This window comes from Notamacropus eugenii, chromosome 3 (assembly GCF_028372415.1).
Source record: "Notamacropus eugenii isolate mMacEug1 chromosome 3, mMacEug1.pri_v2, whole genome shotgun sequence".
NCBI classification, from domain to species: Eukaryota; Metazoa; Chordata; class Mammalia; order Diprotodontia; family Macropodidae; genus Notamacropus; species Notamacropus eugenii.
In genome coordinates this window covers 183,955,472-183,976,773 of record NC_092874.1, presented here as the reverse complement: position 1 = coordinate 183,976,773, position 21,302 = coordinate 183,955,472, and the positions used below count along the sequence as shown (strand labels likewise).

The 21,302-nt window shown below is 36.2% G+C and overlaps 1 protein-coding gene across 4 annotated transcripts in view; it reads right to left on the bottom strand.

The window, feature by feature from the left end:
- The window catches only part of ABCC9 (ATP binding cassette subfamily C member 9), a 195,277-nt gene extending 190,536 nt beyond the window's left edge, over positions 1-4,741 (bottom strand). For all 4 annotated transcript variants that reach the window (XM_072653528.1, XM_072653532.1, XM_072653530.1 and 1 more), the window contains exon 1: positions 3,568-4,741. The gene's annotated coding sequence lies outside the window, so the exon portion shown is untranslated. The remainder of the gene's footprint in view (positions 1-3,567) is intronic.
- Positions 4,742-21,302: the final 16,561 nt, after the last annotated feature.

Sequence of the window (21,302 nt, the reverse complement as noted above, 5' to 3'; positions counted from 1 at the left end):
GTTTAGCTAGATTTTAAAACTTAAGCTTTGATCATTATTATTGCTATAAGAAAAATACCTTGAATTTACCTGACACATTTCTTCTAATGATTTCTGGGTACTTCATACATAGTATCTTAATTCAAAAATATTCTCCTGGAGTAAGACAGGATTGGATTTTAGGTATGAGTTAAGAAAATAAGCAAGAAATACAATGACTTGCTAAGAATTAAAACTTAACAAGAAGGACACAACTAAGGTTAATATTCCGGGGTCTGAGATTCAAAGACCAGGCAACACTATCTATAAATATTATGTTCACCTTAAATCACCCAATTTGTTATCTAAAAGATCAGAAGCACACTCAAGCATGCACTTCACATTAGTAACATAAGTCTTTACATCATTTCCTCCTTTCAATTTCAGCCTTTTCATCTCATATACTGCCCTTCACTCTCAATTTGTTCCTTCAACCCAAATCTCTCATTTAAATCTCCCCTCCCACTTCCCGAAGTCTCTTCTTCCCTTTTCACTCAATCATTTCTTTCAATAACCCATCTACATTAATACCACCTAAAGAACCATTAGATATCATCTGATCCAACCTCACTTTAAGAGAGGAGAACCTTTCCAGCATTCTTTGTATATTCTTTTTTCATATACTCAGATGATAGTTGTTATCTCTCGCCCTCTTCCTTTAATCATTGATTACAAGTATTAAAATACTTCCCCCAAGGCCCTGTTTTCCAAACTGGGGAGCTTCACTGTACTTTGCGTCTTCCTTCATTTGGAAAGACTTCAAACTAACAATAAAACTCATGTCAAAGACTGATCAATGATCAAAGTATTGGGAAGATCACCAAGCAGCTCTTTGCTGTTTTCTCCATTGAAAACGATCCTCATGATAGTTCCATGAGTAATATCAGATGATGTTAGAGCTGGAAGGGACTCCAGAGATCACTTAATCTAAGCTATTTCATCTACCAAGGACTCAAAAGAAGATAACACAACTGGTCTGCTGATATAGAATCTAGGTCCCTTAATTGTTCCTTTCTACTACACCATCACTGACATATATGATTGTGTCCATGCTGGGCAATGAGAGCGAGAGATATATGTTAATAATACTGTTAGTGTATTTAGCAAGATCTTTAGCAAGTATCATTCTGTGTTCACATTCAATATTAATTGATGCCAAAGATTATCATAATAAAAGATGCCTGACTAGCCATTTCTAACTACAAAAATGGGTAGGTAGATTGTAGGAAATAAGTCACCATTCCTTCAGAGAGGTATGTGTAAAATAATGGGGAGACTTTCTGAAGAACTCTAATAGGGGATTCTTTCTATTTATTATGCTATCTACTCTGAACACATAGGTATTCATTAAAGCTTTTATGTGATAATAGTGATTCCTTGGGCTAGACCAATGCGTTGCTTAAGACAAAGAAATTGTTATTAAGTGCATTCGTGGTTGCTATTCAGGAAATAAAATTTCGGTTCCTGAGTAAAACCCCTGACATTTTTCAACCACACATGCTCCTTTGCAAAGCTGTGACATTAAGGAGTGTCACTGACCAAGTGATCCTAGATGAAATTTTTTTTCCATGGTAGTAGAAGGGCATAATCCAGTCTTCCTGGTGAATGTCAAATACTGAATGCAAGTTAATTTCATAACTCTGCAAGTTTTTGGTGGCCTTCAATGGAAAAGAGTTAGATTTACTAAATTTCAAAAACATAGGATAAGAAAGTCAGATAATGAAGAAGAAGATGAATATAATGATGATGATAGTTCTTTCAGGAAATCAGGTAGTATTTATTTTTATTTGCAGGTTCCCAAAATGTATTTGAAAGAGATGCCTATGAATAAATCCTGGTAATATAAACTATTTCAATCAAACTTATTTTTTAAAATGTCAAATGCCTTTTGAACATTGGGGTCATTGATGTTTTTGATTAATATTTTAAATATTTTAAAATCAGCTGTATACAAGGTGTCCCAGAAGCTTTAAGGCCATTTTAAGCATTAATGCCACTAAACCTTTAAGAACATTCTGAATAAAATGTTGAGCCATGCATTGAGATCATTCTCAACAGTATCCCTAACTTTAAATGAGGGGCGCAGAACACTGAAATTCATCAAAAGTTAGTAATTTCATAGCAGAATTGCTACTAGAAATATTCCTATTTTTTAAATGGATAAATATTGAAAGTCAAGGGACTTGAAATCAATTATTGCTATCAAAATATCAGCTAGAATTACCAGGTCATTTGGTTCTTTGACTTCTTCATTTCTTCATCTGCAAAATGGGAACATGGCAATCTGAACCATAAAGTATTGTTGTTCCAAAATTGTAAATAAGTATTGTTTAATAATCATATCATTTATTTTTCCAACAATCCCCTCCAGGTACAAAAATCCTCTGGGGGTTGTAAGAAACAAAGGGAAGTGTTATTGTGAACTGGCTTGTTAAATTCCAAGTGTAAGATTGTTATTACTACTGGTATAACTGCCCATCCTTCTCTGGTACTTCACACAGATCATTACTTCTGATTGAATCTCTATTTTCTAGACTGTTTTAAAGCATTCCCACAACCCAGAACACATACTATAAGCAATATTTTAAAAAATTTTATGTATAAAGTAAATTTGTATATTGGCTATGCAGTTCAATTCAGCAAAGATTTATGGCTTCGTACAAGCCATTGTGTTTATTCAGAGACTCTCTAAATCTCTGTAGGTGTGCAAATCATGAAGCTTTAAATGTATCCTTATCCATGGCTAGAGCTTCTTCACCAAGAGATTGCAGAAGCTACCTCATTGTCCTCTACCTTCTAGAAATTATGAAGAAAACAACCAACAAATAAAGTGTTTTTAAAGAAAAGATTATCGAAGAAATGTCTGAGGATTTAACTGTGACAACCGCAGATCAAAATAAACACTAGTTAGCCATGTGGTGGCCGGGACTAAGTTTACCATTCTGCTTTTAAGTGACTGTGGAGACTGACTCCAACATTCTCAATACTCTCAAGTTTTAGAAAGATGTATTAAAAAAGCAAAAAAAATGGTCACATTAAATACCTAAAGGAAAAAGCAAATGTCATGGCCACGTGCTTGTTACTACTTAAAACCGCTACGGGGACACCTGCGCTACTACCTTCTCCACGAACACTAGTTTGCTAAGTTTTCTCAAGATCTTGTTTCCAACCGAATTCCTAAAACCCCCAAACACTGGAAAACAAACCGAGAAATCATTCCACGAAGTTACAGATGTCAGGGGGAACGAAGAGAAGCACCCTGAGACTTTGGGATATTTTCCATTGGTTCAGGCAAAGCAGCTTGTAAGTTTCGCATCTTCCTCCCCCCCCCCCCCCCCCCCATCCTTCTTACCCCACTTCCCCCGCACACACACTCTCATACTCACTCTTTCTCACTGTTCCCATCCCCCAAGGCTCCGCGCAAGCCCGCACAGGGTCCTGTAGACTAAGTCTCAAGGGTTAAGAGAAGGAGCTGGTGGGATTGGGGAGGGAGGAGAAGATTCGACTCCCACTGATTGCTGAAAAGTTAGATCAAAATGTGTCGCTTACCTTTAGTCTTCAAAGAATTTTTAAGAGCCCGTGTTGCCCTCTTACTATAGGAGTATTAACCCGGGTGGTAGAGTTTGCCTTCGCGAATGAAGCACGTAGAGCCCTGCCGCGAATTATTTTTAGGGTGGTCTGAGATCAGCTGCTGCCTCCTATCGAGTTTCTAAATTGTACGAAGTGCTCTCTTGCCCAGACAGACACTGTTGCTTCAGAGGCAGGAAATGGAACGAGAGACATCGAGCGAAGGCATCCGATTTAAGACCCCCCCCCCCTCCATCCTCCACCCCCAACCTTGCCCCGAATCCTGATCGCCTTCTTTCCAGCGACCCTACTTGAGGTACAAACCCTCTAGGGTTAAACGTTCTTCTTGGTATGATACTTTAAAATTTAGAATAGCGTTCCTTTGCTAAACTGATTTAGCCTCTGAAAGCCACTCATATGAAGTCTCAAGGGTTATATTTTCAATATCAAAGACACATAAAGTACTAATTTGTAATGTGATTTTTAAAAATGGAATCACTAAGTGCATGTAGACACATAATCTTATTAGCCACATAAGGAAACATTTGGGACAAGAGCCATTCATTTCACAGTGTTTTCCTAAAAGAATACCCTTGAGTGTGTACGATAGTTAACAGACAGAAACATTTCTTTGGGTCTTGGGTGCCCTCTGAGATGCTTAGTTACTTTTGAGGTTCTTCCTGACCAAGGTCACAGCTAAAGGGATCGCTCAAGCACCAAACTCAGTTCCTAAACGGGGGTGGGAGGAAGGGGAGGGGAGTTAGTTCCCATGAGCTGAGTGGGCTACTCTGCACTCTTCCGTCTCTTAAAAATCGTCTATAAAAACTCCAAAAGTAAACCACCTTTTCTGGCCCTCTTAATTCACGCACCAACGCCTTAATTGAAGTTCCAGAAAGACGATATAGGTCTCCCTGACTCCTTCTCCCTGACATTCAGGATATTTCACTAAACATATTTTTAGTTACTATATTAATTTTTAAAAGCCGAGTTCCCAGAGCTATAGGAAAGAGCTAGCAGGCGGTGGCATGACCCCCACGTGATGTCAACATCGGCCTCAAACATCCAGTGTGGACACTGCCCTCTGAGTTAACTCCAAGAGACAGGTGAATGACAGCAGTCTTCCCTCCTGTGAGATTAATTAAAAAAAAAAAAATGAAAGAAAGCAAACCTAATTACATCAGCGGAGTTGTACTCCCCCTCTTCTGGGGTAGGTTTCTCAGTTCCTGGGAATTCCAGGAAAGGAATTAAACTCTGCAGAAGGTAGTTGTACTTTTAGAGGGAGGACACTTCGATTTGGGCCAGAAAAGCCGTGGAACAAACTTATTGATTGCAGTGTCAGGCAGAGACTAACGTCTCTGTTTATGCAAAACTGCAATTAGTGGTTAAGTCAAGATTGTATTTGTTTTTTCGGCAATATACCAGATACAGGGGCCCAGTCCTAACTTCAAGTGCCCAGAAGCCGATGCCCCTAGTGAGTTTCCCTAGGGTCTTGAGAAAAAGGTAAGTTCTTTTATCCTAGCTACAGTGAGTTGGTCTGTCCACAAGACAAGGGGAAATCGCTCTTTTAGGACTATTTGATCTATTAAAGCTGCTACTCTAGGTGGGTGACAACCAATTAATATTCTGCTCTGTAGTAAATTAATCAGATAATTAACTTCGGTTGTCCGTTTTTGCCAATGTGTCAATGTGGCTTTACACTATCATCTGACCTGTCAAGTCAACCTCTCAATAAGCATGTATTTAAGCACTGATTTTTGTGCCAGGTCCTATGTAAGACCCTAGAGAAACAAAGACAAAAACAGAACAAGGACTTTATAAAGTAATGAGGAAAACACTTTCTTGGTTTCCAACCTGGACGCCAAAAGATACTTTGCAAGTAGTAATGATGATAAGAAGCAGCATGATAAAAGGGAATTGTGAAAGAGGTTGTTTCAGAGTTAAGACAGATTGAAGTCTCACAGCTTTATAAACCTGAGAAAGAAAAGTAACCGCTCAGTGCTATAGGCAATTCTCTAAGGCTTTAATGTGAAGAGTAGGCTGACATGCATTGGCAGAGGGAGTTTCTTCTGGGGCATTTTCCTACCAATAAAATCTTAGGTTCAGTTAAAAAAAAACCACACCTTATATTAGCAACTTTCTAGGTCTAATGTGTAGGAGCATCTTGAACTATGTTGGTGGGAAATAGACATTGTTATTTTGCTACCTACCCACCCACCACCAAGCTATTTCTCCTTACCCTTTTGTTGTTACATTTTCTCCAGTCACTTTCTCTGATCTACTCCTCTGGGTAGTGGCTTTTCTTTAAAAACCAGGCCTAGGAAAGAAGGTTTATAACTACCTCAATACCAGCTGGAGTGGTGAGCTAGCCACAGCCATTGCTTCTGACTCATTTGCATCCCTGTCCCTTCTACCCCTCCAAAAATAGCAGCCCAAGTATTCTCTCTGACTTGGGAAATTGTAAAGAAAAAAAAAAGAATTGATAATTGTCTTATCTAGCTCAAGGCCTTGATGTTGGGAAAGGTTGAAAGCTGAAAGAAAAGGGGACGGCAGAGGATGAGATGTATAGATGGTATAATGGAAGTAAGGAACATGAACTTGGACAGACTTTGAGAGATAGTGGAGGATAGAAGGGCCTGGTATGCTATGTCCATGGGGTTTTGAAGAGTCAGATATGACTGAAGAACAAAAGCTCAAGGCCTTGGCCAGAGCTCTTTGCTCTAACAAAATACCAATTTTAAATCTTTCTCTTTTCTCTCTCAGGAGCCCCAATTATCCCTCCAACTGTATTCTAAGACGTAGTTTAGCAATGCAGATGGTTGACAGCTTTATCACAAAGAGACAAGGTAAATATTTAAATACAGAAAGAAACAAAGAAACATAATCTTGGGACAGAAGGTGGGAAAGGAAGAAGGGGAAGAAATGAAAACTCACCAAGTGCTCTCTAAAGCTGGAGTGGATTTCAGCAATGAATTTCAGAAGCATCGGATCCTGTCAGAGACATGCCTCTTAACTACTGCTGATGCCCCCAGGTCATTGAAGACAGACAGCATCCAGTCTTCTACCAGGCTCTCAAATCCTTCCTCACCTTCGTACAAGTACAAGGGATGGAAGGAACTAGCTCATGACTTAGTCAGTCTCCTCTGCCAATCTCAAGGTTAGGGCAAAACTCCCCTGAAAAATAAAAAAGTACAATATGGAGAGTTCTCTCTCTGAAATCAGGAGGCATTTATCTCCAGTGTCCTTACCTCCTAGATTATGTCTAGTGGGGCAGCTAGGTGGTGTAGTGGATAGAGTACCAGTGCAGGAGGACCTGAGTTCAAATCTCACATCAGACACTTGACACTCACTAGCTGTGTGATCTTGGGCAAGTCACTTAACTCCAATTGCCTCGTCCTGGGTCATCTCCAGTCATCCTGATGAATATCTGGTCAGTGGATTCAGATGGCTCCAGAGAAGTGAGGCTGGTGACCTGCACAGCCCTCCCTCACTCAAAACAAAGTCAAATGTAAGTCATATTATTATTTCTCTGATGGCATGGTCTTCTTCGGCTTTGAAGGAAACACACACACACACACACACACACACACACACACATGCCTAGAGTAGGGAGAACCACAACAGCATAGAATTGATGGCACATGACCTGCAGAAATAAATAACTTGTTTAAAATAAAGCTTGTGTTAGGCAAGATAACTATTCATGTCCTAACTCAATTACAAAATAGATTTCTGACAAACATGACATAGTACAGTTCATATTTAAATCTAAAATATGCAAACAAAATGCCTGTGTAGATTTAGTATCAGTAATTGCAATCCACTTGCTGCTGTTAAAGGTGCTTTCCTTTTTCCACCTTAATTCATCCACAACTTTTTCAGGAAACCTCTATTCCAGACGAACTAGACTACTTTCAGGTCTTTCTTGTCTGTTGTCTTTGATCCTACAGACCCCAGGTGAGATTGACTAACACACATACACACACACTGATTCACTCATTCCTCAATGACATCCTGTTCTTCCTTCAAGACACAAATGATATACCATATCTTCCATGAACCTTCCCTAACCCTATCTCTACCATGTAGCTATCAAGGATCCCTTCCTCAAATTTCTCAGAGCACTTTGCTTAGACTTTGATTTTGCATTAGCCATGCTCTCTCTTGTATTATAATTCTTTGTCCATATGTTGTCATTATCTACTCCTTACCCCTAGAGAAGTGTCATATCTGCCTTTTTATTCCAAAAACCTAGTGAGTACCTTACAAATATATGAACATGTCTCCCCTCTAAGAATAAAAGTTTCTTGAGGTCAGAATCTATTTCAATTTTGTGTTTGTATCACCAGCACCTTGTACAGTGCCTGGTACATAATAAATCTGTGATTTTCATAATCTATATGATATGTATAATGAATATACTAATACTTTAGATTTCTCAAGAACTGCCTCCCTAACTCAGAATGTCAGAATTAACGGTGCAGCTTGAAATGATCAATCAAACCCTTGACAGAACTCTCTTAATTACTGGCATTCTTGTGCCTGTGTACCTTAAGTGAAGGGAATCCATGATTGTAGAACCTGTTCTCATCACAGAACTTTGGTTCTGGGCTTTGGGGGATTGGGGGGTAAGTCACAACCCCCAAAGACTTGACTCCAGAATTGTTTTGTGAATCTGTGGGCTTGTTCTGGAAAACCACTCAAGCCCTGGGAAACAATTGTTTATAATCCGCCTTCCCCCATCCCTTCCAATTGTAATTTATGTATATAATCTCTGTCTTCTTCCACAAGGTGGAATTCTGATCAAGAGAAGTCCCAATTTGCAAATCTGTTCCTCATAATGAAACCAGTTAATTAAATAGCTACCTGATTACTGGTGCTTTGTCTCTGGCCTGCTGTTTCTTCATTCTCAGGTTAGAGATTAGCTCAGTAAAATCCTGTTAACAAATCCTTAAAATGCTTTCTTGCTTGAATGAAATAAGAGACAATTAATAACTATTTGTTAGACTAATTTGCTCTTCTGTATTTGTGCAAAATTTTCCAAGAGTTCTTATATTTAAAAACTTGGATATTTTAAAGAACTTAAGACTGAAATACAGTTGGGCTTGCTTTAAATTTAGAACTTAAAGTATCTGAACAATTTGAACATGAAAATTTATAGAAGAAAGCCGAATTTCTGCTTTTGTCCTAAAGTTTTCTTATTGGATACCCGTATTAAGCTAATTATAATAATAGTGATGATGATTATAATAATATAATCATGATAATCATAATAATATATGTAGAAAGATATAACAGGTGTCTCGAAGTAAATAGCAAACCACTCCAGTATCTGTGTCAAGAAAACCCCAGATGGGGTCCCAAAGAGTCGGACATGACAAAAACAACTGAACAACAACAGAATTATGCACCACAAGCACCACAAGCTCAGTCTTTTTTATAAACTAACAGATAAATCTTTACACTCTAAATTACAAATCCTCAGTATCCTTGAATAAGAATGTTGAGGTATAAACTCATTTTCTTTAGACTTAATGGAAACATCCTCAGGACAGCTCTGGTAGCAGACAGGACAAGAGAAATGACATGTACTTCATCCAATTTATACATAGTTTTAATTTTATAGCCAAATATACTTTACTGGAAGTGAAGCAGGAGCACAGACAGAACTGTTGCCCACAACCACAAAGACATAAAATGTTTTTATCCATAAACAGTAAGAACAATGTTTTTTTTTTAAATTAAATACCACCTTACTCATAAACTCTAAACTATTTGGAATAAAAAGCTTTCAAAATAATAGAGATCTAATGGAAGAAATTAAAAGTATGTGGAAACTGGATGAAGTACATGTCATCCCTTTCATATTGTCTGCTACTGGAGTTGTGCTGAAGATGTTTTCAATGAGTCTAAAAAAGATGAGCTTCTATCTCAGCATTCTTATTCAATTGTAAAGAAAAAAAGCAGTCTCTTTTTCATCTGTGCAGTAGAACTCAAACTATAATAGAACAATACTCGGACCATTAATTGTCCTCAGATTGTTTGTATTTGAAGTCCAATAAAAAAGATGAGAATGAAATAATAATAATGATAGATTTTTTAAAACGTATTATGACTTTGGGATTTCATGTGGCCACAGTTTCATTCAAACCCCTCCAATCACACACACAGAGACTCGTACACCAATCCATAGTTAGCTTTTCCTTGTAAGAAAAAATAATCATAACAAACGAGTACGACATGTGAAACATTCCATATTCATTATCCCCTTCCTCTCTAACAAAAAGGAAGAGATGAAGCTTCTCATCACTTCCTTGAGGTCAAGCTTAGTGATAAGACAATAGATATTTAGTGTTCTTTCCCTTCATGTTACTATAGCCATTCTGTATGTTCTTTTAGTGATTATGCTTTCCTATGTTTTTTCTCAATCCTTATATCCACAAGTCTTTTATTGTGCAATAATATTCCATATGACAAATCTGGACAGCATACTAAAAAGCAGAGAGATCACCTTGCTGACAAAGGTCCACATAGTCAAAGCTTTGGTTTTTCCAGTAGCAATGCATGGCTGTGAGAGTTGGACTATATAAGGAAAGCTCAGCACTACAGAATCAATGCTTTTGAATTGTGGTGTTGGAGAGACTTTTAAGAGTCCCTTGGACAACAAGGATGTCTAATCAATCAATACTTAAAGAAATAAATTAAGGCTACTCATTGGAAGGTCAAATACTGAAGCTGAAGATTAAATACTTTGGCCACATAATGAGAAGACAAGACTCATTGGTAAAGACCCTGATGTTGGGAAAGATTAAAGGCAAAAGGAAAAGGGGGTGGCAGAGGATGAGATGGATAGATAGGACCATGGAAACAACAAACATGAACTTGGACAGACTTTGAGAAATACTGCAGGTCGGAAGGGCCTGGCTTACTATGGTCCATGGAGTCATGAAGGATCGAACACAACTGAACAACAATATTCCATTTCTTTCCTGTACCACAATTTGTTTAGTAATTCCCTAATTAATGGGTACTCACTGCTTCCAATTCTTTGCTATTACAAAAAAGTGTCATTATGAAGAGTCTGGCAAATACAGAACTTTATATCTATTAGGTCCTTGGGGTATGTAACTAGCAGTGGGTTCTCTGCATCAAAAGGTATAGACGTTTTGTCGCATTTTTGCATAATTCTAAATTATTTAACAGAATAGACTAATTCACAGCACTACCAACAGTATATTAATATGTCTGGGCTCCCAAAGCTCCTCCAACATTAATTATTTCCATATTTTTTTCTTGACTGACAATTTCCAAGTGTGAGAAAAAAATCTTAGAGTTGTCTTAGTTTAGAACTGTTTTTATTATTTAGTGATTTGCTTCTAGTCATCATTATCATCAGAATTAACTTTATTACAGTGTTTTAAAATGACAAAAAACTAGAATATATAGAGCACTGAGTCAAATGTACAAAGATACAAGTCATTCCCCAATTGATAAATGGTCAAAGGATATGAACAGGCAATTTTCAGAGGAAGAAATTAAAGATATCTACAATCATATGAAAAAATGCTCTAAATCACTTTTGATTAGAGAGAGCAAATCAAAACAGCTCTGAGGTACTACATCACACCTATCAGATTGACAAACACTACAGAACAGGAAGATGATAAATGCTGGAGAGGATGTGGGAGAGTTGGATGGAACACTAATACATTGTTGGTGGAGCTGTGAGCTGATCCAACCATTCTGGAGAGCAATTTGGAACTATGCCCAAAGGGCTACAAAAATGTGCATACCCTTGGACCCAGCAATATAGCTTCTAGGACTATATCTTCAAGAGATCATAAAAATGGGAAAGGGTCCCACATGTACAAAAATATTTATAACAGTACTCTTTGTGGTGACCAAAAACTAGAAATCAAGGGGATGTCCATCAATTGGGGAATGGCTGAATAAATTATGGTATATGAATGTAATGGAATACTATTGTGCTATAAGAAATGACAGGAAGACTTCAGAAAGACCTGGCAAGGCTTATATGAGCTGATGCTGAGTGAAAGGAGCAGAACCAGAACTCTGTGCACAACAATGACCCCAGCGTGTGAGAATTTTTTCTGGTAGACTTGGAACTTCGTAGCAATGCAAGGACTTAAAAAAAGTTCCCAATGGTCTTCTAAGGCAAAATGCCTTTCACATCCAGAGAAAGAACTATGGAGTTCAATAGCAGAATATAGCAGATCACTTTTTTGTGTGTATTACGTTTTGATTTGTTATATGATTTCTCCCATTCATTATAATTCTTCTACACAGTATGAATATAGTGAAAATGTATTTAATAGGAATGTATGGTCCTATATAAAATTATATGCTGTCTCAGGGAGGGAGGGGGGAAGTAGGAGAAAAAAATGTAAGCTATATGGTAGTGATTATACAACACTAAAAATAAATAAAATTAATTTAAAAAAAAAGAAACCTGGTGGGTAGAGTCAGACATTGTATCTAAGAACAAGATACCATGGCATAGTGGGAAGAAGGGTCTGGATCTGGAGTCATAAAACTTGAGTTCAAAACCCAGCTCTTCTACTTCGCTATTTATCACCTGTGTAACCTTGAAAATCACCAAACCTCTCTGGGCCTCAGTTTACTTAGCTATAAGATAAGGAGATTAAACTACATGACCTCTGAAGTCCCTTCCAGGTCTAAATTTATACAGTCCTTAGTCAATAGAGTACTAATCACTCTGGAACTAGCCATCAGAGACCATTCTGACCTTACATAAGATCCCCTTGTAAGTAGCCTCCTCTGCTCAGGCTCCATTAATGGGTGAACCACTATAGGCCTGGATTAGCCAGGGAGAAACTCTAATTTCAGACCTGTACCTAAAGAGATCATCTGTGTTCTTGGTGGTGTGGGAAGGCACAGAGGTGATTTTGAACATCCCTCTTTGTATTATTGCCTTCTGCATCTTGCTTATTACCCTATAGAAATATACATTTCACTGTCACTTCCTTATCTTGTCCATACAATCAAGCTCCCTTTCAGGTATATATTTTTTTAATTCTCTAGAACTTACTTTTATTAAAGTTATTTTTTTTTTAGAAAAATAAAATAAAATTTTAAAAAATGACAAAACACTTTAAACATAAGGTCCTTGAGGGAAGAAACTGTTCTATTTTTGTCTTAGCATCCTGAGCAATGAGCCCAGTGCTTGGTACATGAAGGCTCCTGATAAATGTTTGTTGATTGATTGATTTTGAGCAATATCTGACATTTTGTTAATAGTTTGCAATTATGTTGAGAATTGTTCATGTTCTTTGATCATTTGCCTATTAGGAAATGGCAAGAAGTAGCCTGGTAAGAGACCTTATGTATTTGATGCAGGTTATATGGCAAAGTGGATTGTGCACAGGAGGTGGGGCTGGAGTCAGGAAGATCTGAGTTCAAATTCAGCCTCAGATGCTTAGTTGAGTAACCCTGAGCAAGTCACTTAACTTCTCTTTGTCTCAGTTTCCTCATCTGTAAAAATGAGGCTAATAATACCTTTCAGGGTTATTGTGAGGATCAAATGGGATAATAATTGTAAAGCATTTAGCACAATAAGCACTACATGAATATTGACTATCTTTTTATTTGTGTTAATTCCCTATATTTCTTAAATATCAGATTTTTCATGATATTTGAGGAAAAGATTTTTTAATTGTCAGTTTTCTTCCTAATTCTATCTGCATTTAGTTTGCTCATTAACAATATTTTCAATTTCATGTCATTAAAATGATCTATTTTATTTTTATGACCATCTGCTTTCCTTATTTGGTTAAGAATTCTTCTTATAACCCTACTTATGACAGTTTCCTTCATCATTTTCCTCCAGTTTTAAAAATATGTAACATTTTAGCTCATATCTACTGTGGTAAAATTGTAGAAAGTACTCATTTTACCTATTTTTTTAATCAAACTGATTTCTAATTTTCCTTGTAATTTTTATTAAATAAAGAGTCTTTCCCCAAGTACTCTTTGTTCCTGGTTTTATTGAACATTGGCTTATTGAGTCTGATTGTTTCTGATTCTAGCCTCCATAATCTGTTTCAGTAATCTACTTTACTATTTTTAAACCAATTTCAAATAGTTTAGGTTATTCTTTTGTGACCTACTATTTCATAACATCTGGATTTGCTGCTTCATTCCCTTGAGACTCAAAGACCTTTTGTTGTTCTAAATTAATTTTGTTATTACTTTTGTCTACCTTGATCAAATAACTCCTTGGTAGTTGGATTGGTAGCACTAAATCTGACAACTAATGTGCCACAATTTTTATTTTATTGGGAATTTCTGTCATTCTGAAATAATTCTCACTTTATCAATACATTTATCAGAGTTCATCATTCTCTCAATGAGGCCAAGGCATCCAGGAATATTGAAAGTAAAAAAATCCCACCATACTTTAAAAAATATATTTATTTACTTTTAGTTTTCAATATTCATTTCCACAAGATTTTGAGTTCCAAAATTTCTCCCCATCTCTCCCCTCCCCCACCAAAAACGGCATGCATTCTGATTATCCCTTTTCCCAGTCTACCCTCCCTTTTATCATCTTCCCCTCTTATCCTCTTCGCCTTTACTTTCTTGAAGGGCAAGATAGATTTCTATACCTCATTGCCTGTATATATTTTATTTTCCAGTTTCATGCAAAAACAATTTTGTAACATTCGTTTTTAAAACTCTGAGTTCCAAATTCTCTCCTTTCTTCCCTCCCCACCCACCCTCATTGAGAAGGCATTAGACCCTTCTGCCAACTTTCCAAGTTTTCTTGGGCTGGAGATTTGTTTCACTCTGTCATTTTGTGGGTTCTGTAGCTCTAGAATTTGTTTAGAATCATTTTAACAGCTATTTGGAGGGCTTTGGGGGAGAGCTCAGGGAAGTCCCTGCTTTTACTCTACCATCTTGGCTTTACACACATCCCCACACACACCACATTTTTTTACATTGATATTTTACATATTCCTGAAGATGTCCAGACCTTACAGACTCACCTGGAATTCTTTTGAAAATGGTTTTGCTATAGTACTATGAAATAATCAAAATCATAATAAATACCTCACATTCATACAAAAATTTAAAATTTGCAAAGTACTTTATAAAGTTATAAGCTATTATCTAAATTTATTCTCACAACAACTCTGGGAAGTAGATACTATTATTTTCTCCACTTCACAAATAAGGAAATTAGTTAGACAAAGGTTAACTGATTTACCCAGAGCACCAGAGCTAAGAATGTCAGAACCTGGGTTTGAACTGAGTACAGGGCATCCTCTAGATGAATTGTGGAAAGATGACTGGATTCAAACCCAGTAAGACCTAGATTCAAGTCCTGTCTCTGATGTATACTGACTGTGGGACCCTGGACATGTCACTTGTGTTTTTGGTGTTATAGTTTTTTTTTTTTTTATTACAGTTCTTGTTCTTCTTCATGTTGCCCCTGCTGAGTCTTGTCCAACTCCTCTTGATTTCATGGAGTGTGTAGCATGTCAGTGCCATCCATGGGGTGTGCTTGGCAAAGATACTGGAATGGCAAACCATTTCCTTCTCCAGCTCATTTTACAGATGAGGAAACTAAGGCAAGCCAGATTAAGTGACTTGCACAGGGTCACATAGCTTGTAAGTATCTGAGGCCAGATTTGAACTGAGGAAGATGTGTCTTCCTGACTCCAGGTCTGGTACTTTATCCATTGCACCACCTAGCAGTAGTTCACTTAACAGAAATAAGGAAGTTTGGGAAAGAAATAGTATGAGAGAGAGGGAATGAGGAAGATAATAAGTTGCAAAAATCTGGAATGCTTTAAGAATTTGTGTGAACTGAAACCAGAACATCTTTGATTCATTTCTCTTTACATCAAAGGACTTTGTTCACTTTGATGTATTCATAATTTCATGTATTTGGGTTTTTTTTTACATATCTCCAGTGCTAGCACAATGCTTGGTATTTAGTAGGTACCTCTTGCTATCAATTTTTTTAAAGAAAGAGAAAGCTCAGTAAAGTTTGAAGAGATATTGGCAGTAGCTCAATAACAGTGTGAAACTTCAATGGTCTTTTCATAAAACTAAATGAAACTAACAGAAAAATAAATAAGAAAAACAAAGAAGTGAATGAGTTGTTGTATGAACTTGATGAATCATATGTTTTAAAATATTAGAAACAGTGAACAAAGTAGGAGTAGACATAGGAACTGTAATTTCACTTACATAGAGAACACCCAGGGAAAGGAAACTTCTCCTCTAATTCATTTCAACACTTTCTCTGCAGCTCATGGAGTTACCTAAAGTACTGAGAGGTTAAATGACTTTCCAATTTCCCAAAGCCAATGTACATGAGAGGAAGGATTTGAACCCCTGAGATTGGCTCTATATCCATGCAGGCTTGTTAGAAAATAAACAAATTAACAACTCTAATACAATGACAAAAATCTTGAAAAGTAAAGATATAAACACATTTAAAAATTTAAATAAAATGATAGTGGTGATGGGGCATCTAGTTGAAACAGTGGATAGAGTGCCAGGCGTAGAGTCAGGAAGACTCATGTTCCTGAATTCAAGTCTGGCCTCAGATACTTACTAACTGTGTGACTCTGGGCAAGTCACTTAACACTGTTTGCCTCAGTTTCCTCATCTATAAAATGAGCTGCAAAAGGAAATGACACATTACTCCAGTATCCTTGACAAGAAAACCTCAAATGAGGTCATGAAGAGTCAGATGTGACTGAAAAGTTGAACAGCAATAACATAAATAAATAAATAAATTTGATAAATAAAACTGAGCTAGTTTCTTGAGAAGAGTAAAAAAAAAAAAAAGAAAGAAATTGATGATGCTAATTTATTACCTGCCCTAACTTCAAGAAGAAAAAGAGGAAGAAATCAAAGTACCAAAATAGAGGAAAGTAAAAGAATTGTCAGAAACTGCTATATATAATTGTATGCCAACATAACTGAAAATTCAAAGAAAGTCAATGAATATCTACAAAAATTATGAAATATCAAAACTACCCAAAGAAGAAAGAGAACTTTTAAACCTACCAATCTCATTAAAACAAATCAAGTTGCTATAAAATAATTCCCAAGGGGAAAATATGAGTAAAACAAATTTATAAATGAATTATATCACATATTTACATAGTAACTAATACCTAAGCTACCAGAGTTATTCTCAAGAATAAACACAGAAAGCATTCTTCCTAACTCTTTTTATGACATAAATATGGTCCTCATATCCACACAGAGACTAAGCAGAGAAATAGACCAATCTCAATAACACATGTTTATGTAAATATTTTGGATAAAACATAGAAATAAAATTTCAAATAGACTTCTCACTGGGATATTGTATCAATAAATCCAAAATGCTCATTATTACTAAGTTGGAGTCATATAATTCACTATTAGGAAAATAGTTACTTTAATTAATCATAGAAACAACCAACATTACCCCCCAAAAGGTTATTTGAATAGATGCTGAAAAAGCATTTATTATAATGCAATTCACTTATTTTAAAAGCCCTAAAGAACAGACATAGAAAGACTCTTCTTTAATATAATCATGTGTGTGCAAATATTCATGTCTCATGTGTTAAATGAAAAGCTATGTGTTTGCAAATGAAAAATAGTAAAAACTTTTTAAAAACTAACTAGTAATAAAACAAGAATCCTGCCCTCCACCATCTCTACTATCATCTGACAATTGTAAGGATGCTAGATATTTGATCATTCAGTGAACAATTATTAAACACCTACTAAATGCTAGTTCCTATACTAAGTGTTAGAGATACATAGGACAGTCCCTACTGTCAAGAAGCTACCAGTCTAACAGGAGAGTCGATGTGCAAATGACTAGGTACAAACAAGCTATATACACAATAGATTTGTAATAATCAACAGAGGGAAAGCACAAGAATTAAGGGAGATTTGGAAAACCTTCCTGTAGAAGGTGGGATTTTATCTGGGACTTGAAGGAAGCCAGGGAATCAAGGAGTAGAGAGGAGAGACAGTATTTCAAGCTTGGGAAATCTGAAGTGCCTGGAACTGGATGATGGAGCATCACATTCCAGGAGCAGCAAGTAGGTTGGTGTCACTGGGTCACAGAATATGTGAAGGACCCAAGATGTAAGAAGACAAGAATGTTAGGGAGGGAGCCAACTTATTAAGGGCTTTGAATGCCAAATAGGGGCTTTTATGTTTGATACTGTAGATGCTAGTGTACTATTCAAATGCTAACTATTATTATTAGCTATTATTTGTCATAAGCCTTTTCCTTTTGTGATTTGTATATTTTATCCCCAAATTTCCTTTTCTTTAAGGTAATTGCTTTATAGTCTTGTGTGATAATGACTATAGATCCCTTTTACTTGATTTTTTTTCTTCTTGGCTGTTTGCCTTATTTTTTCTTTGCTTTAGAAACTCTTGACTTTGGCTGAAATTTCTCATTCTATTAAATCTGGGGTTTCTTTCAGGACACAATGTATTCTTTCTATTTTTCCTTCTTCCTCTAATCCAATAATTCTGGGCACTTTTGTTCTCTTGAAATATGCTATACAGATTATCTATTTGGTCAAATTATCTATTTTCAGAAGGTCTGGTGGAAAGGTAAGAGGGGGCCATCTTTAATTTTGTGTGTGTGTCACTTTGACTACATTCTCACCTACATACCCATTTGCCTCATCACAACTTCCCTCTACCCAAAAATATATTCTTCTTTGTAACAAATAAGTAAAGTAAAACAATTTCAAATGTTGAGCAAATGCAAAAATATGTATGTTTCAATTTGCATGTCTAGTCTATTCTCTTTCGTAAGTAGCAGGAGGCATACTTCATCATCAGTTTTCTGAACTCATAATTGGTTAAAGCATTAATCAAGTTCTTAAGTCTTTTAAAGTGATTTCCCTTTACATTATCATACTCACTGTATACATTGTTCTGATTCCACTCTGTATTGGTTCATACCAATTTTTCCAGGTATTCTTTAATGAATACTTCTTATGGTGCAACAATATCCTGTTACATTCCTGGACCACAGTTTGTTAAGTCATCCAGCAAATGATGGTCATCTACTCTTTTTAACAATTTTTTGCTACAACAAAAAGTTTTACTATAAATGTGTTATACATCTGAATATTACCTTTTATAGTTATGAAAACCTCTCACATGGACTGTGCAATAGCCTTCTAACTGATCTTGCCTCAAGTCTCTGCCCATTCCTACTTATCCTTCACTCAGAAACCAAATGATTTTTCTAATGTTAGGTCTGACAATATCATCCTCACCTACTTCAGCATTCAATAAACTCCAATGGCTTGTTTTTACCTCCAGGGTTATATATGAAGTTACCTGTCATTTAAACTCCTCACTCATACCTGAACCCTTCCTACTTTTATAGTTATAACAATTTATTTCCTTCTATACTCCCTATGATACAACCACATAAAACCAGTTATTGTTCCTCCTGGGACATTGCATATGCTGTATCAGTTCCTCTGCCTGAAGCGCTATTACTCCTTACCCGGGGCCTCTTACTTTGCCTGGGTTCCTTCAAGACTAAGCTAAAATCCTACCTTTTACTGGAGGTCTTTGTCCTTCTAGCTGTTAGTACCTTCCCCTTTAATATTAATTTCCTTCTATTTTGTGTATATCTTATATGTAACTAGTTTACTTACACATTGTCTCTTTCATTAAAATGTGAAGTCATTGGAGCCTGGATAGGTTTTGCCTTCTTTGTATCCCCAGTCACTGTTTCCCACTGTGCTTAGACACAGTGCTGGTGTATAGTAAGCACTTAATAAATACAAAAAAATTTTTGATAGACTGACTGGCCCTTACTAGCCATATGTCTATGAGCAAATCACTTATTCTCTCTGAACCTATGTTTCCTAAACTATAAAAATGATATGATATTTGCGCTACCTACCTCATAGGATTGTTTTAGGGAAAATATTTTGTAAATCACAAAGTGCTATATAAATGTAAATTCCTTCATTTCTCAATGGATAAATGGTGAAATGACAGAAATAGGAAGAAATTCAAGCTATTAATAACTATATTAAAATGCCTTTAATCATTAATAATTAGTGAAATGAAAATTAAAACAGCTCTGAGATATCACCTCATACCCATCAGATCAACAAACTTGACAAAAAAAGAAAATGACTAATGCTAGAGGGCTTGTGCATTAATGTACTTTTGATAAAACTATAAAACAGTCCAGACATTCTGGAAAAGCATTTTGGAACTATGTCCAAAAAGCTATTAAAGTGCACTTAGCCTTTGACTCAGTGATATTCTGGTAGGTCAATACCCAACAGAGATCAAAGAAAGATGAAAAGGACATATATGTACAAAAATATTCATGATAGCATTGTTTGTGGTGACAAAGAATTGGAATTTGAGGGGCATGTACATCAAGTGGAGAATGGTTGGACAGGTTATGCTATATGTATGTGACAGGCTGCTATTATGTTGTAAGAAATGAGGAAAGAGATGGTTTTAGAAAAAACTGGGAAGATCTATGTGAACTGATGCAAAGCAAAGTAAGAAGAACCAGAACAATTTATACAATAACAACAATATTGTAAAGACAGTCAGCTAGCAGAGATGTAAGAACTCTGATCAATACAGTTACACATAATGAAACATGCTACCCACCTCCAGATAGAGAGGTAATGGACTCAGAGTATAGATTGAGACATAGATGTGGGTATATTGGACATGGCTAATGCAGGAATTTATTTTGATTACTATATGCATTTGCAATGATTTTGTTTTTCTTACTTTCTGGGAGGTTCAGTCATTTCAATTTCAGTTCGGAGATCAGGGAGGGAAATAATGTAGATCTAAAAGTAAAACAAAATTAAAATAAAAGATAAAAGGTAGGTTATTCTTATTATTATCATCATTAGAATCCTTATCTCATCTATGCTGAATACTTAGATGAAGGAATTGTGTTTTCAGTTGTCATAAGAAGGAAATTGGGTAGTATCCATAATATATCCCTTTTAGGAGATGAGCAACATTTGTGAGGATAATTTGTGTTAGTTTCCTTGATGCCATCCAAATTTATGAATTTGAAATTCCAATTTTAGGAACTCCTATTACCCAAAACAACACATGTGCTGACCTGTCTACCTGTCATGAGGATCCTCATTAATTTAGGCTCATCTTTTCCTTTATTATATCAAAAAGATGTTTTACCTAGTTGGTAGTGCATAGCAGGTTTGTCATCAAGGACTGAGAACGTTCCTATTGTCTATTCATTTTTTCTTTTTCTGAAATGTTGTAGTTGTCCATATAATATTTTGAATCAATTATAAAGCTCCTATTTTAGAATGTTGAGTTTTCATGCCTAGCAGTGCTGCTCCCTCTAGTGATGAGTTAAACAAAACACTCTGTGGGATTAAATCTAGACCTTTCTGTTGAGGTGTAAGTAAGCCTTTTCCTATTGACCCAAGAATCACAGAAGATTTAATTAGAAGAGATTTTATAGTCAATCTAACCCAATCCCTTATCCTCCCACTACAGTTAAACTGAAAACAATAGAAGTTAAGCAACCTTAAGTAATTTATGACCCTCCTTTTCTGAACCTCACTAGTCATCTATTTGTCCCTTTTTAATGAATTGTTAGAGTCATCCGTATATGTTTCATAGCTAGTTATTATTATTAAAGTCTATCATCTAGGAAACCCCTC